The sequence below is a fragment of the Nomascus leucogenys genome, chromosome 22a (genome assembly GCF_006542625.1).
Source record: "Nomascus leucogenys isolate Asia chromosome 22a, Asia_NLE_v1, whole genome shotgun sequence".
Classification (NCBI taxonomy): Eukaryota; Metazoa; Chordata; class Mammalia; order Primates; family Hylobatidae; genus Nomascus; species Nomascus leucogenys.
The window spans coordinates 11,393,143-11,407,988 of NC_044402.1; positions in this window are offsets into that span (position 1 = coordinate 11,393,143).

A 14,846-nucleotide genomic window follows, 5' to 3' on the forward strand; every position below is an offset into this window, starting at 1 on the left:
GTCCTAAAGTAACATAACTGTTTAAGAAAGGAAGAAACAAAGGTCTAAGCATATAATGAAAGGTCTGAGTAAGTTGTAGAAGGTTTATGAAAAATGAATTCATGAAAAGTATTTTCTATGTACTGAATAAAATTTGATTCCCCTATATTAGAACAACAGTTTTCTTGAAGTATTGATTTGCTCTTTACAAAAATTGCAAGAGTTTTGAATTTTATTTCTGAAACCTGTTTCTTTAAATTTTCAGACAGCTTCTAAATTGCAGCTTTTTCTGTTTTAGTCTTCATTTAATTTCCCTGGTTTCAAGTTAGAAATGCTATCTTCTTCAGCTACACTGGTAATTTCATTTTGCAAGGTAGAGTTTTCCTGTTGAAACTTCTCAGATTCATATTCCAGAGGTTCAACTGTTGTTAGAGCTTGCTGCATGTGATTTGCAGGTCATGCATTATGGCCTTCTGCTCTTCCTCTTTTTCTCCTTCAGATGGTACATTTTGGCCAGGCGTGGTGGCTCATGCCTGTAATCATAGCATTTTGGGAGACCAAAGTGGGCCAATCACTTGAGCTCAGGAGTTCAAGATCAGCCTGGCCAACACGGTGAAACCCCGTCTCTACTAAAAATACAAAAATTAGCCAGGCATGGTGGTGGGTGCCTGTAGTCCCAGCTACTCAGGAGGCTGAGGCAGGAGAATCACTTGAACCTGGGAGGAGGAGGTTGCAGTGAGCCAATGTTGCACTCCAGCCTGGGCAACAGAGTGAGACCCCGTCTCAAAAACAAACAAACAAAAAACCAAAACCTAACTATAGAATGACTGATCAGCAGTGCTTTGGAAGAAAGATCTTGAACAAAAGGGGAAGTGTAGAAGTTGTCAGAATCAAAATGGAGTCACTTGTGTTAAATCCCTGACAAATGGAGCCAGAGAAGGCCACGAAGAAAGCATTCTTGCAAACATATGCCCGATAACAAGGACTATCACAAAAGATGGCAAAAACCACAACCTTGCACAAAGGCCATCACAACCTTACACAAAAGGATACTCTTGTGAGGACATCTACCCAGCAAATGCCTATCCAGCCTCAGAGTGGCACCACCCTTGTTTCTGATCCTTGTAACCAAGGATAATTATGTCGAAACAGTTATGTAATTCTCTTCATTTTTCCTGCAAACCCCTTTGTCTTCCTTTACCTCCTAGAACATGCACATAGTTTACTACGGCCTGCTTGTTCCCATTGCAGGGCCCATTCCTGAATAAATCCACTGTCCTCTAGAGAGCCTTGCTCTGTCTCTTAGTTAGACAGACACCTCTATGTAACAAATATCTCCCACTATTTTCCCACGTGTCATTATGTTCCAGCCACAAGAATCTTTCTGTAAGTCCTGGAGTAAGCTCCTTCCTGCCTCAGGGACTTTGCATATGCAATTGTTTCCTCTGCCTGGCATGTTTACGTCCTCTGTTTTCATTCTGTAGGTATCAACCTTAGTTCATCTCTTCACAGATAATTTCCCTAAACACCCTACCTAAAGCAGGCTCCCGTATACATCCTTATCTTCTATCTCTGCCTCTTACTAACTTCCTCTATAATGCAACTTAACATTTATATTATTTATTGGTTTCTCTTCCTTGAAGATTTTTTGCTACTGGCTCATTGTCACGCTCTCCAACCTTTCCCCTTTCTTACCTCTCGGCAATGTCAATATTCACAAAAATAGGACTTTCTCGTTCCTGTATCTCCCCCTGTCCTCTCATAATGTTTCGCTTCACTCAACCTAAGACACTCACTCCCATGATCACGGCCTTGATCTTGTAATTGCCAATGCTGTGTGACCCAGCATTATAATCACTCAACTACCGTGCTCTTCTTTCCCTTATTATACTAGCAAAACCAAAGCCTGATTAAATCCTCCTGTGCATATACTCCATGTGTGCTTCTGTAGAGCTGAAAGACATGGGAGGGCAGCACATCCACCGTGATTGATCATACTATCACTGTACAATCACCACAATCACCAAGGACTCCTAATGCTACCTAGCAATCATACTAGGTATTTCTCGAATCCATTCTCTGCAATAATCCATTCTAATAAATTCTCTAATTCCTTCTTTCCCATTCTCCTAGGTGACTATTTCATGCTTTCCTTTCTTTCCTCAGATTTCCAAAACCTCCTTCTCCATTCTTATTCTAAACCAATGACATTATTTCTTGCCGCACTGAGAAAATTAAAGCAATCAAAAGAGAACATGCTTCCAGCTCAACATTCTTCTACACTCCTGAAAATGTGCTCTCATGTCCTTCTTTCTCTTCTATATTTGGGTGAAGTGTCTATGCTGTCAGCCAAGGCCAATCCACTTGTGCACTAGATCTACCTCCTTCACCATTCCTAAGACAAGGCTTAGCAGCAATCCCTCCTACTCACAAACCATCAATTCCTTCATCTCTACTTAATCATCTTCCTCTGCTAACAAACACAGTTTATTTCTGCCAGACTCTGTGGGAGGTGCCCTAAGATGCACAAAAGTTGATAAACAAGTTCCAAAATTTACCCTTTCCCCATATGTACTGATAATGTAATTTCTGATATGAGACAAGTGAGCCCACTGTTCTCTTCATGGGATGATGGGAGGTGGGGTTTCAGAGCTCAGTGCAGTCACAAGTTGAAACAAGGAAGAGATAGCAGGAAAGTCTTGAGCAATTCAATCTCTGACCATTGTTCCCTCCTCAAGGTCTTCACCATGGCTCAGCTGAAGGTCCCCCATGGGGAAAGTGAGCCTGCTTAGCTATTTAGGGGACCAGTCTCATCACTGGGCATCCACAGCGTGGGCACACAGTGATCCCTGAGTGCAAACTCAAATAGTGACCAGGAAGAGGTGGGGCTAAAGTTGGTAATATGCCAGGGGAGTGGTACCACATCTTGTCCCTGAACTCAGTTTACATGTAAAATAACATAGAATGAAATTACTCTTGGATTTCAGAAACCAGCATGATTAGTTCTCGATGAGGAATTATAGAGGAGTTGGCATGGAATCTGAACAGAAGAGGATGCCAAACAGGTGTTGCTATGGACTGAAGCAGAGGAAAGAAGCACTAATGCTGTTCTAGGGGATTAATGACTTCTGGGGACAATGTGCCCATCAACTGGAACACTGCCAGGGGAAAGAAAGGAAGGAAGGTCAGATGAGGAGTTGGGATCCTTGAAGTTCCGGCCAAGTCTCAGAGCAGGGATGGAGTCAACCACTGTTTACTTTTTCTTCCATCACAACTGCTACCCAGTCTTTGATTAGGATCCTTGGCCAATGGAATCCGAACATTGCAATACTCTTCAAGCCTCACTTGAGTTTGAGACATGTATTTTGCTGATTGACATTGAGTCATCTTAGTTATTCATCACTCGGTGTAACACAGCTCCAGCCATGTTGTGTTTTCTGTGCACATCTCAGTTGCTTGATCACTCCAGTCCAGACTGCAACTGGGTGGCTAGAACATGCAGGCAGATTCAATCAAGGGTTGTCCCTACTGAAATGATGCCAGCTCACAAGAAGATGTCGACTTGCGGATGTTGGTTTGTAGCCTCTTACTCAGTACTTGTAAAACAATTGAAAAAACTGATAAAGAACTATAAACTACATATCTAACAGGGTTATTTAAGAATCAACTTGGGCCCGTGACTAGCATAATGCAACATGTACATAGAAAGTATATAAGGGGTTAGCTGTTAAATATCAGTGACATTGTTCATGAAAATAAGAAAGAAAGAAGGAAGAAATAGTTGACAGGACAGAGATATAAGATCAACAGAACTGGAGGATAAATCAGAAATTATTCATTTGAAATTTGAAGGCCGGGTATGGTGGCTCAAGCTTGTAATCCCAGCACTTTGGGAGGCCAAGGCAGGCGAATCACCGGAGGTCAGGAGTTCAAGGCCAACCTGGCCAACATGGTGAAACCCTGTCTCTACTAAAAATACAAAAGTTAGCTGAGCATGGTGGCATACACCTGTAGTCCCAACTATTCAGGAGGCTGAAGCAGGTAAATTACTTGAACCTGGGAGGTGGAGGTTGCAGTAAGCTGAGATGACAGCACTGCACACCAGCTGGAGTGAAAGAGAGAGACTCTGTCAAAAAGAAAGAAAGAGAGAGAGAGGAAGGAAGGAAGGAAGGAAGGAAGGAAAAAGAAAGAAGAAGAAAGAAAGAAGAAAGAAAGAAAGAAAGAAAGAAAGAAAGAAAGAAAGAAAGAAAGAAAGAAAGAAAGAAAGAAAGAAAGAAAGAAGAAATTTGAGCCAGCCACTCACACTGCTTAGATTATTCGTTTCCAAACATTTGTTCACGGTCCAGATGCACGGCAATCAGACTCACCTGGGGAATTGTTAAAATACATTCTACATGACTTTCACAGAGTCCACTTAATCTCAACTATGATAAGCCTGGGATTTTTTAAAAGTAAATTACTTAATAAGCCAGTACATAGGAAAGTAAAACCATCTCATACGCAGTTACAATAATTTTAGAAATTTTATCTAAAAATGAAAAATTTGAATTCTTGTGTCCATAAATGGACTAAGATAGGATCTAATCTTATATCAACCACATGGAATCATTATTCTTATTTTTGGCTTGCTAAAAACCAAAGTAATAACCTCAATCACTTCAAGGCAAATAAGAGATTTATTATTTTAACTAAAATGATTTTTTTGAGGTAGGGGCTCATTCTGTTGCTCAGGCTGGAGTGCAGTGGTGCAATCACAGCTCACTGCAGCCTCAGACTCCCAGGCTCAAGCTATTCTCCCACCTTAGCCTCCCAAGGCAGTGTGCTATAGGCGCACACCACCATGCCCATCTAAATTTTTTTATTTTTTGTAGATACGGGGTTTTGCTATGTTGCCAAGGCTAGAAAAGACACTTTTTATAACAGGAATTCTATGGTTATGGTTGTGAGCAAGCTGTACCATGAGGTGGCATCAGCAAAATACCAATGCCTTATTGTATTAGTCAGGGAGGATTAGGTTATGCTTCAGTAGCATACAACTCCAACAATCTTAGTGGCTTCGGGATAAAATTTCTCTCTCATGCAGATTGGGTATGGGCTTCAGCAACTCTCAGACCAACTGTTTGTCAAGGCATCACGTCTGAATTGATGCAGTGATCAAGGTGTCCATTCTCATGGCTTCCCATCTCAGCATGAGCCCTCATCTTGACTATAGTAAGGAAAGACGGACTGGAGAATCACTCAGAGGGCTTTCCCTGCTTCAGTCCAGATGTGATACATAGCATTTATTCTAGCATTATTTTTGGCCAGAACACAGACCCGTCCACCTGCAACTTGGCTGGAAATTGTTGCCTTCTATATGCCCAGAGGAAAAAGAGAGTCAGATATTGGCAAGCATTAGCGATGTCTCTCACACTCAACTTAGCCTTCCTTCTGGAAGTTTCTATGCAGCCATCTGTGGCCTGGCATATGGCTTCTGGAACACTCCCAAAAAGATGCTGGTGCTCTGATAGTGGGTACCAGTCATTTCTTCTTTAGGTTAAGTTTATAGTCTCTGTCAGGAAGACTGTCACTTAAAATGGCCCAGTCTTGCAGACACTGCTCAGTGCAAATGTTTGATATTTGCATTCCTCCAATTGTTAGCAGGCAAGGAAGGTGTAAAGTCAGCTGTTGGCTGGGCCTAGGAAACAGGGGAATTCTGGAGTTGGCTGTTGTCACTTGCTAAGCTTATTGGCATTCAAACCAGACATAAGGAATTTGAAAGAACAATATGTCACTGCTATTTTTCTTCCATTGCACAGTTCCCTACAGCCCCTACTGAGAAGCAGGCTCATTTTCCCTAGCTACAAAGGCAGGATAGATGTGATATCCAAGGCATTTAAATGTGAAGTGCTAAACTCCTGCATGTGTATGTGTACATACACACATGCTAAGCATACAAAATTTGCTGTAATGTTTTACAGACCATTTTTGGATGAGACTAATCCATGAACCTAAGGGGAAATGGAGATTTCAACGGTTCACATAAATCAGGGGTCTTCAGTCCCTGGGCTGCAGACTGGTACCGGTCCTTGGCCTGTTAGGAACCGGGCTGCAAAGCAGGAGGGGAGCGGTGAGTGAGATCAGTGCCCTCCTGTTAGATCAGCTGTGGCATTAGATTCCCATAGGATTGAGAACCCTGTTGTAAACTGCACATGAAAAGGATCTAGGTTGCACACTCCTTATGAGAATCTAACGATGATCTGAGGTGGAACAGTTTCATCCCAAAGCCATCACCCCAACCTCCATCCATGGAAATTGTCTTTTTTGAAACCGATCCCTGGTACCAAAAAGATTGGGAATGGCTGACATAAATCATAAAATCAAAGGTAGTACTCTAGCCTCCATGGAAAAATGTATCAGGAAATATTGATATGCAAGAGATTTACTGATTAGACTTATTGCACAGTGTGGCAGACAAGTGATCAAAATTACAAACTGACTTTCTGCTAGGGTCCTTAACAATGCCAAATTTAAGTGAAAGAGGAAGGAAGTTGAAACAAAGTATGAAAAATTATAAATTGTGAAATTAAGATATTTACTCAGTAACTTCCTCGGATTAAAGTTTGTAATCCCAGAGCTCAGAGAGATCCATCTGACTAAGAATCCTAGTGGTTCACAGGCATGTAGTTCCTTCCTGATGTGATGGGTTTTGATTTTTTTTGATTTTGGTATTTTGGGTTTTTTTGAGACGGAGTCTCACTCTGTCACCAGGCTGGAGTGCAGTGGCACAATCTTGGCTCACTGCACCCTCCGCCTCCTGGGCTCAAGCAATTGTCCTGCCTCAGCCTCCTGCATAGCTGAGATTACAGGTGTGCTCCTGATGTGATGTTTTAATATGCTGAGCTTGAATTTGCAGGGGGAAAATAGCAACATCATTTTTGTTGACTAATTCATGTTTTCACACTTAGTGTGGAATCAGGATTTAAAAAACTGTACTTGGAGACCTATTTCAGAACTGCCCTGAGCTCAGGAGAATTGCAAATCCTCAAGGATCACCAAACTGTCTAGTAGAAAACAAGTCCCAGTTGCAGAAGAGTTCTACCTTAGGTGACCAGATGACCAACATGATGAACTATTAAGTCAAAGGATCCACACAGGGATGCTGGAGGTGCTGCTTTTGCATCTGAAAGATGTTCTTCAGGGACAAAAACACTGTATTCCCCAGGGTCTTTCCATGCTAATGAGGCTAATGTCATAAGGCTTGAAATCCAGGTCATGGGATCCCATCCCCAGGGAAGCCTCCAGATTCCACTTGGAGAATACACACCCCTGGTGCAAAATGCAAGGACAAGTGAAGGACAAACACAGATCTAATGACCTCTTCAGGCACCAGGGTCAAAGCCAAAATATGGCATGGCCATAATGCATAGAGAATACCTATAGTAATGTAAACACAGAGAACAAGGAACAGTGCTGGTTTTCCAGGGCACAACTCAACAAGTCACTTAAATTATCTGAGTTTTGGTTGCTCTTCTGCAGAGTGAAATGACAGCATGCAGTGACTATGGCACAGCATTGCTGGAGGTCATATTCTTGGAGACTGAACTAACACACAGGGAAGGAGACTGAAACTGCCTTTGCAAAATTATAACTCAGGCAATTGTGACAGTGAAAGAAATCAGACCTAACCGACTCCATCTTGCTTCTAACCTTTAAGCTGTCCTTGTTCATTCCTGGGCATAGGCCGAACTAACTTTGGGAGGGAATTCAGTTCGTGGTTTTGACTCTGAAACAAAATTGATAATAGCCCTTTCCCGAAAAGATCTCCTTCTTCCCTGCCTTTGCAGGACTGATGAATTAGCTACAGATTAGATATTACAGTTCACTGGTCATGCAGCCTCTGGCTCCAAGAGTCTGAACCTCTCCAAATTGCTCCTGGGGATAACATCACTTATTGTAAAATCTAAGATCAGTGCTTGAGATATTTTACAGACCCTACACTCGATGGATCAGCTGACACCACCCAGACCAGTAATCTGGCTCAACCAGTTCTGCCAAACCACCCAGGAACAGAAGACAGCCAGAAAAACCCACTTCGATCCCACTATGATTCTACTTCCAACCTGACCAACCAGCACTCCCAGCTTCCCAAGCCACTACCTGCCAAATTATCTTTAAAAACTCCAATCCCTGAATGCTTGGGGAGACTGATTTGAGAAATAATAAAACTCCAGTCTCTTGCACAGCAGGCTCTGTGTGAATTACTCTTTCTTCATTGCAATTGTCCCATCTTGATAAATCGGCTCTGTCTAGGCAGAGGGCAAGGTGAACCCATTGGGCAGTTACAAAACTGCTGCTCCTCAAGGAGCTTCTATACGCTCGGACCGTATATTGTTACTACATCAGCCATCTCCAAAACACACCAAAGTAGGTACGTTCCCGGTTTTATTCCTGGGCTCAATGAGAGATTAAATAATTTCCTAAATTCCCACAGCTAATAAGCAACAGATTAGGATTTGAGCTCCATGTTGTCTGACTTCATCACAGAAGATTTTCCACTCCATCAGACTGCCTTCCGAGGGTTAGGGCATTTGGAGGAAAGCCAAAAAGGTGAAGGAGAACCCCCGGAGAAGTTACCTTTTTAGAGACCCTGAAAGAAACTGTCATGTATTTGAATAGAGTCTTTCCATTTGTTTAAGTTAAAAGGAATTAAAGGCTTGCTTTCTTATAAAGGCAACCCATTCTTGTGAAAACATAAACACACAGAAACATAAAGAACAAAGTAAAAGTCATTGTCCCAGCTGGCAAATCTGCATTCCAGGAGAGTCACTGGGTTGTGTCTCAGAGCGTTCCATGCATCTCCTTTAGTTTCTCTATATATGCATAGACTCTTACCCTATACAATGTATTGTACATGGCTTTGTTCTCTTACTTCCAACCAAAACAAAAGGCCAAAAGAGAAGAGGAAAATAGAAAGAGGAGGAGTCTCTCTGAACCTGTTCTGGTTTGGGGACTGCCCAATTTTTTTTTCCAAAAAGGAAAAGAAAGGGAATCAACATTATTGTTACCAGAAAGGGGTCCTGATCCAGACCCCAAGAGAGGGTTCTCGGATCTCACACAAGAAAGAATTCAGGGTAAGTCCGCAGAGTGAAGTGAAAGCAAGCTTATTAAGAAAGTAGAGGAATAAAAGCATGGCTACTCCATAGACAGAGCAGCCCTGAAGGCTGCTGGTTGCCCATTTTTACAGTATTTCTTGATATGCTAAACAGGGGGTGGGTTATTCATGCCTTCCCTTTTTAGACCATATAGAGTAAATTCCTGACATTGCCATGGCATTTGTGAACTGTTATGCACTGGTGAAAGTGTGGCAGTGAAGACAACCACAGGTCACTCTTGTGGCCACCTTGATTTTGGTAGGTTTTGGCCAGCTTCTTTACTTCAATCTGTTTTATTGGCAAGCACTTTATGACCTTGTGCTGACCTCCTATCTCATCCTGTGACTTAGAATCTCTTAATCATCTGGGAATGCATCCCAGTAAGTCTCAGCCTCATTTTAACCAGTCCCTATTCAAGATGGAGTCACTCTTATTCAAACACCTCTGACATTATGAAGTGTCTTCTCTATACTGGTCCTCTCTGTGTACTCATTTATTTCATCTTAACAACCAACTCTAAGACCTCGGAACTATAATCTCCACTTACACATATGGACAGTAAAGCCATACGAAGTTAAGTAACTTGTCCACAGTAAACTGAGCCTAGCCCTAACTCTCCCAAATCTTATAATCTTGCCATAGTCTACACTATTTCAGGTGGTGTCAGGGCCATCATTTTTTCCAGAGCCCTTTAAATAAGGAAGGAGACCCCCAGAAGTCTTATGTGGGGATGTTAGTGTGTGTATGCACACGTGTGCAAACTGTTTGTCTTCAGCACGCTGGGTGCCTTGCCCTGCCCTCCCTGGTAAACCTGAGAGGGCTCCAGACCGAGGGAGCAGGGCACTTCTGCAAGTGTGTCCTCAGCTCCCTGAATCCCATCCACACAGCTTCCAGCACCTGAGCCTAAGTCGCTTCACAGAGTCTTCCCTATCTGCTTCCCACGTAGCCCTGCTGGAGAACAGAGGTAGCGGGAATAGGGCAGAGAAGTCCAGAACACACATGTCCTCATTGTTTGCTAGCAGGGTTGATGTTGACCCAGCTTGTGTTTGCCCTCCTTGCCCAATGCTTTCCCAGGGGGAGAGCCAAACACCAAGCCCTGAGAACTAGTTTAAGTAGAATGGAAATCATTGATTTTTCACTAAATTCCTGAAACAACTTTGTTTTTTGTTCCCAGTCATTTCACTGAATTAAATTTCTATTTGCCTGCCGTCAAAATAACAGGCACACAGTCCCAAGGGTGAAAGAAAAAGGAAATACTATTTATTCAACCAGGCACTTTCTGTAATCCTCACTGCAGCCCCACCATGTCAGGACTATCATCTCCATTCCACAGACAAAAGAGAGGAAGTCGCTGACTCTGGGTTCTTGGTGGTTAATGACAGATCTGGGTTTGAACTATGTCCAACTTCTTTTCCATTTCATTCCTGGAATCCTTCCAAGACAGCAAAGAAAGGGGAAGGAGGGGAGAGGAAAAAAAAAGCAAGGAGGGGAGAGAAAAGGGTTTTTATAATACAGATTAGCATAGTCTACAAATAGCCATTCCACCCAAAACAAATGAAAATGCAAAGACTTCTACATGAATGCTCTTAGAAGCTTCATCCATAACAGACCAAAGTGGAAGCCACCCAGACATCCGTCAATAAACGGGCTAATTGTGGTCCGCCCACACGATGATGATGGAACAGGACTCAGCAAGAAGCATAAGCGCACTGCTGATATTGGTGACAACGTAGATCAATCTCAGAAACATGATGTTGAACTAAAGAAGCCAGACACAGAAACATAGGTAGTGTATTATCCCATTTACATGTTCTTCTAGAAGGGGAAAAACTGGTCTATGGAGACAGAAGTCAGAACAGAAGTTACCTTCGGGAGGCATTGGTAGAAAGGGGACTTCGTGGATGGAAGAATTTGCTCTGTCTTTCTCAGAGTGGTGGTTCCACAGATGCAAACACATGTAAAAATGTATTGCGCTGTGGATTTAGGAGTTACGGTTTTACTACATGCAATTAACACCTCCATAAAAAGTAAATCGATAAAGACAGGGAAGAGATGGTGGCACAGGGGAGATGTGGAGAGGCTGGAGGATTCAAGAGAGGCTTTATAGTGTCATCATATGTATTCTCTTCAATCCTAATGTGCAAAGTAGGTATAATAAAACGTTCCTTGCAGAGCTGTTGGGGAAATGAACGTTTGTGAGCACAAATTTCTGACAGAAGCCTTGGCATCTGGTAACCAATCAGCAAATGGGTTGCTTTGGCTGGGATTCTGCTGATGAGCTTAGGAGGGGCCACAAGGAGAATGGAAAGAGGGACGGCCGGGGCATGATGCAACCTCCTTCCTCATCGGTGGATTTCATCATGACAGCTCAGTCCTCGCTCTGTTGTCCTCCCACGGACTGTTTCCCTTTTCTCATGGGGCAGACAGAGGAGGCGGGTGGAAAAGCAGCTTGGGTGGTGGTGGAAGCCCAGGCTTGGCACCGGGTTCTAGGTCCTGGCTGGGAGGCTTTGGCAGCCTGCTAACCTCTCCCTCCTCAGTGTTAGACTGCAGCTTGAATAATAAAGCAACTGGGTTTGTTTTGTTTTGTTTTACCTAAGAAGTTGCACACCTCACACAAATTTTTAGCATATGCAAGGTTTTCACACTTTCACCCTGGCAAGACACCGTAGCCATCTGATTAAAGAAACGCTCCATTTCCATGATCCTTGATTAACTCAGTTCATGAAGCAACTTTTCCATCACCTATTTTGTGCTCAGTACAAAGCCACAGAGATGGAAAAAACACAGTCCCTGCCCTCAGGTCATTTGCAGCCTGGTGATGCCACCAAGCTTTGGGACCATTCGTCTCACAGCCTGGTTAGAATCTGCCCTCCACCACTTGCCTGCTCTGTGACCCAGGGCTAGGTGCTCGACGTCTATGAACCTCAGTTTCCTCATCTATAAAATGGGATAACAGAAATATCGACTTCATAGGTTTGATGTGAGGACGAGGAGTTAATCTGTAACAAATGCTTGGAATGGCTCTGGCGTGAGCCACGTGTTCACTGTTACCTATTATGCTAATGCTACAAAGGGATACGTAGGAAGTGTTGTGGAAGCAGCAAGCAGGGAGAAAGAGAGGAAGGGAGAGAGGGAGATACCTGTTTCAGCATCAGGGTAACACTCTGCCTCAGTTTCCTCATCTGTTCTAAGGCGATAACAGTGGTACTTACTGCACAGTATAGAGTGAAGTGATGCATGTGAAGTGTTTAAGACAGGGCCTGGCAGAGGCCACACGTGCAAGGACTCTCAGCCACGATTCAGTGGGTGGCATACCACCGCTGGAGTATTTGAAGATTTATATTATAAAATGGAAGCAAGAGGCCTCTTAAAACCAAGCAAATAGAAATGCTCAAAGTCAACATGAAGGAGTCAACAGGGTAAATCGAACAATTTGAAGCCAAGGTCGGAGTTGGGCAAATTAATAGCCCTATTGCTCTCTGTTATCTAAGCCACCCATGCAGGGCATGTATTTCTGAATAATAAGCCCTAAAGTCCTGCTGGGTCTCCCATAGTCCCCATGCAAGGGTGAGTCCTGCACGCTCAGCCCTGCCTGTGGTTCCCAGAAGGCCTCTGTCACTGCCTGCTCGCTTCCTCTCCCAGGGAAGATACCCCAGTGCCATGTCTTGGGGCAAGAAAAAATGAAGACAGACCTGGAACATGAACATGGTGGCCTTGCCAGCATCAGCAGAGATTGTCAAAGGGATAAAGAGATAACTTAAAAGGGTTCCTATTGACCAAAATGCGACAAGTTGACCATCTAAAATCAAATCATAATTATAGTTCAATAGGACACATTGAGTCTCTTAAAAGCTTCCAATCCATAATGACCATCATGGCCCATAACCTCAAAAGAGTAAAGTTAAAATAAAGTTCAGAAAAGTTTAGTTGCAATAAAACGTTAGTTTTATAAATTTTAACAAGAAGGGGATGAAGCTATAGATGCATTTTTATTCCTTCTTTTAACTATGTTGCCCCTTACAATGTATAGCTTTGCCTTATTTTTCTCTGTCTGAGTAAGGATAAAGAGTAAAGGCTGGGCACAGTGGCTCACACCTGTAATTCCAGCACTTTGGGAGGCCGAGGCGGGCAGATAACTTGAGGCCAGGAGTTTGAGACCAGCCTGGCCAACATGGTGAAACCCCATCACTACTAAAAATATAACAGTTAACTGGAATTGGCAGCACATGCCTGTAATGCCAGCTACTCTGGAGGCTGAAGCACGAGAATTGCTTGTAATTCCAGAATTCGAGAGGTGGAGTTTGCAGTAAGCCAAGATTGCGCCACTGTACTCCAGCCTGGGTGACTGAGTGAGACTCTGTCTCAAAAAAAAAAAAAAAAAAAAAAGAAGCTATGAGTAGGCCAAATAGTTCCAGAAAATGCAGAAGTCCCCCCTCCCCTCCCCAACATACAGGAAGCAGCTCAGGAGGTTACACACAGAAGGAAAGTGTGTCTGCTGGGGTTTTACAAATTGGTTAATTTGAAAGATGACTGGAGGAGGTGAACAAATGGTGCAAACTTCATTCATTCAATAAATGAGTTATAAGAAGACAGACACAAGTGTCCATTATGCTAACAGAGCTCTGTGTTAAACACCCCACCAGCATCACCTCATGTAAGCCTCAGAACAACTATGTGGGAAAGAAACTTTTATCCCTATTTTATAGATGAGGAAACCAAGGCTCAGAGAACTGAGGCCCTCCCCCAGATCCAAGTCTGCCTAGCTGCAGTCACCCCATATCCTCTGCACGTCACAGGTGCTCAGAAAGATGCTAAAGGTACCTGGCCCTTCACCTTCAGAAAGCCAAAATAAGCATGGCCCCCAAAGAGGGGATTGACGGCCTTTTTCTGGAAAAAATGGAAGTTTGAATCTGAGGAGGTATCCCTCAACAACAGGTGCTGCTCCCCAAGTCTGGGGCCAAACGCAGAAGTTGTTCCCCCACTTAGACCCCTAAGACCCATCTATAAGGTTTTTCAGAGCCAGGACACATCCCCAAGGGTCATGGCCTTTGGTGGTTAGCATTGACTTGGGGCCCCTCACATGCCAGAGGCTGCCCGAAGTGCTTAAATGTTATTATCTCATTTGATCTTCACAGTCCTGATGGAAGTGACTCTTCTTAGAGTCTCCCTATCTCACAGATGAGGAAACCGAGGTGCAGAGAGGTTAAGTGGCTTGTCTAAGAGCTCACAAAAAGAGCGATGGAGCTAAGGCTTGGCCCCAGATGTTAGATCCCGAGCCCACGCCTTAACCAGTGACCTGCGCTGCCTCTCAAAGAAGGAAGCTGGCGCCTGGGAAGGAGGGTGCATAGTGAGGGTGTGCATGGTGCGTGTGTGTGTTTGTGGGGTGGCCAGCACTCTCTGGGGCACTTTGCCAATGAGTTCAGCTCCCATGAAGTTCTCCTGACCAACCACTCAGTCTTGATTTACTTGGCCCAGGGCCACTGGCTCACCCCACCCCCTTACCCGATTCTTTGCTGCAGACCCCATATCTCGACTCTCACATCCCTATCCAGCCCATACCACGAGGCTCCCATCTCCAGGCAGGGCCCTGTGGCGGGGCAGGGCCTCCCCCAGATGCCCCCTTTTCATTACCAGCTCACAGGATCTTCCCATGACACATTTCCTCTGGGGGGATCAGCCCAGATGCTGCAATAGACAATTCTGGAAGTAACCACGTGGACAAGACTTTCCCCA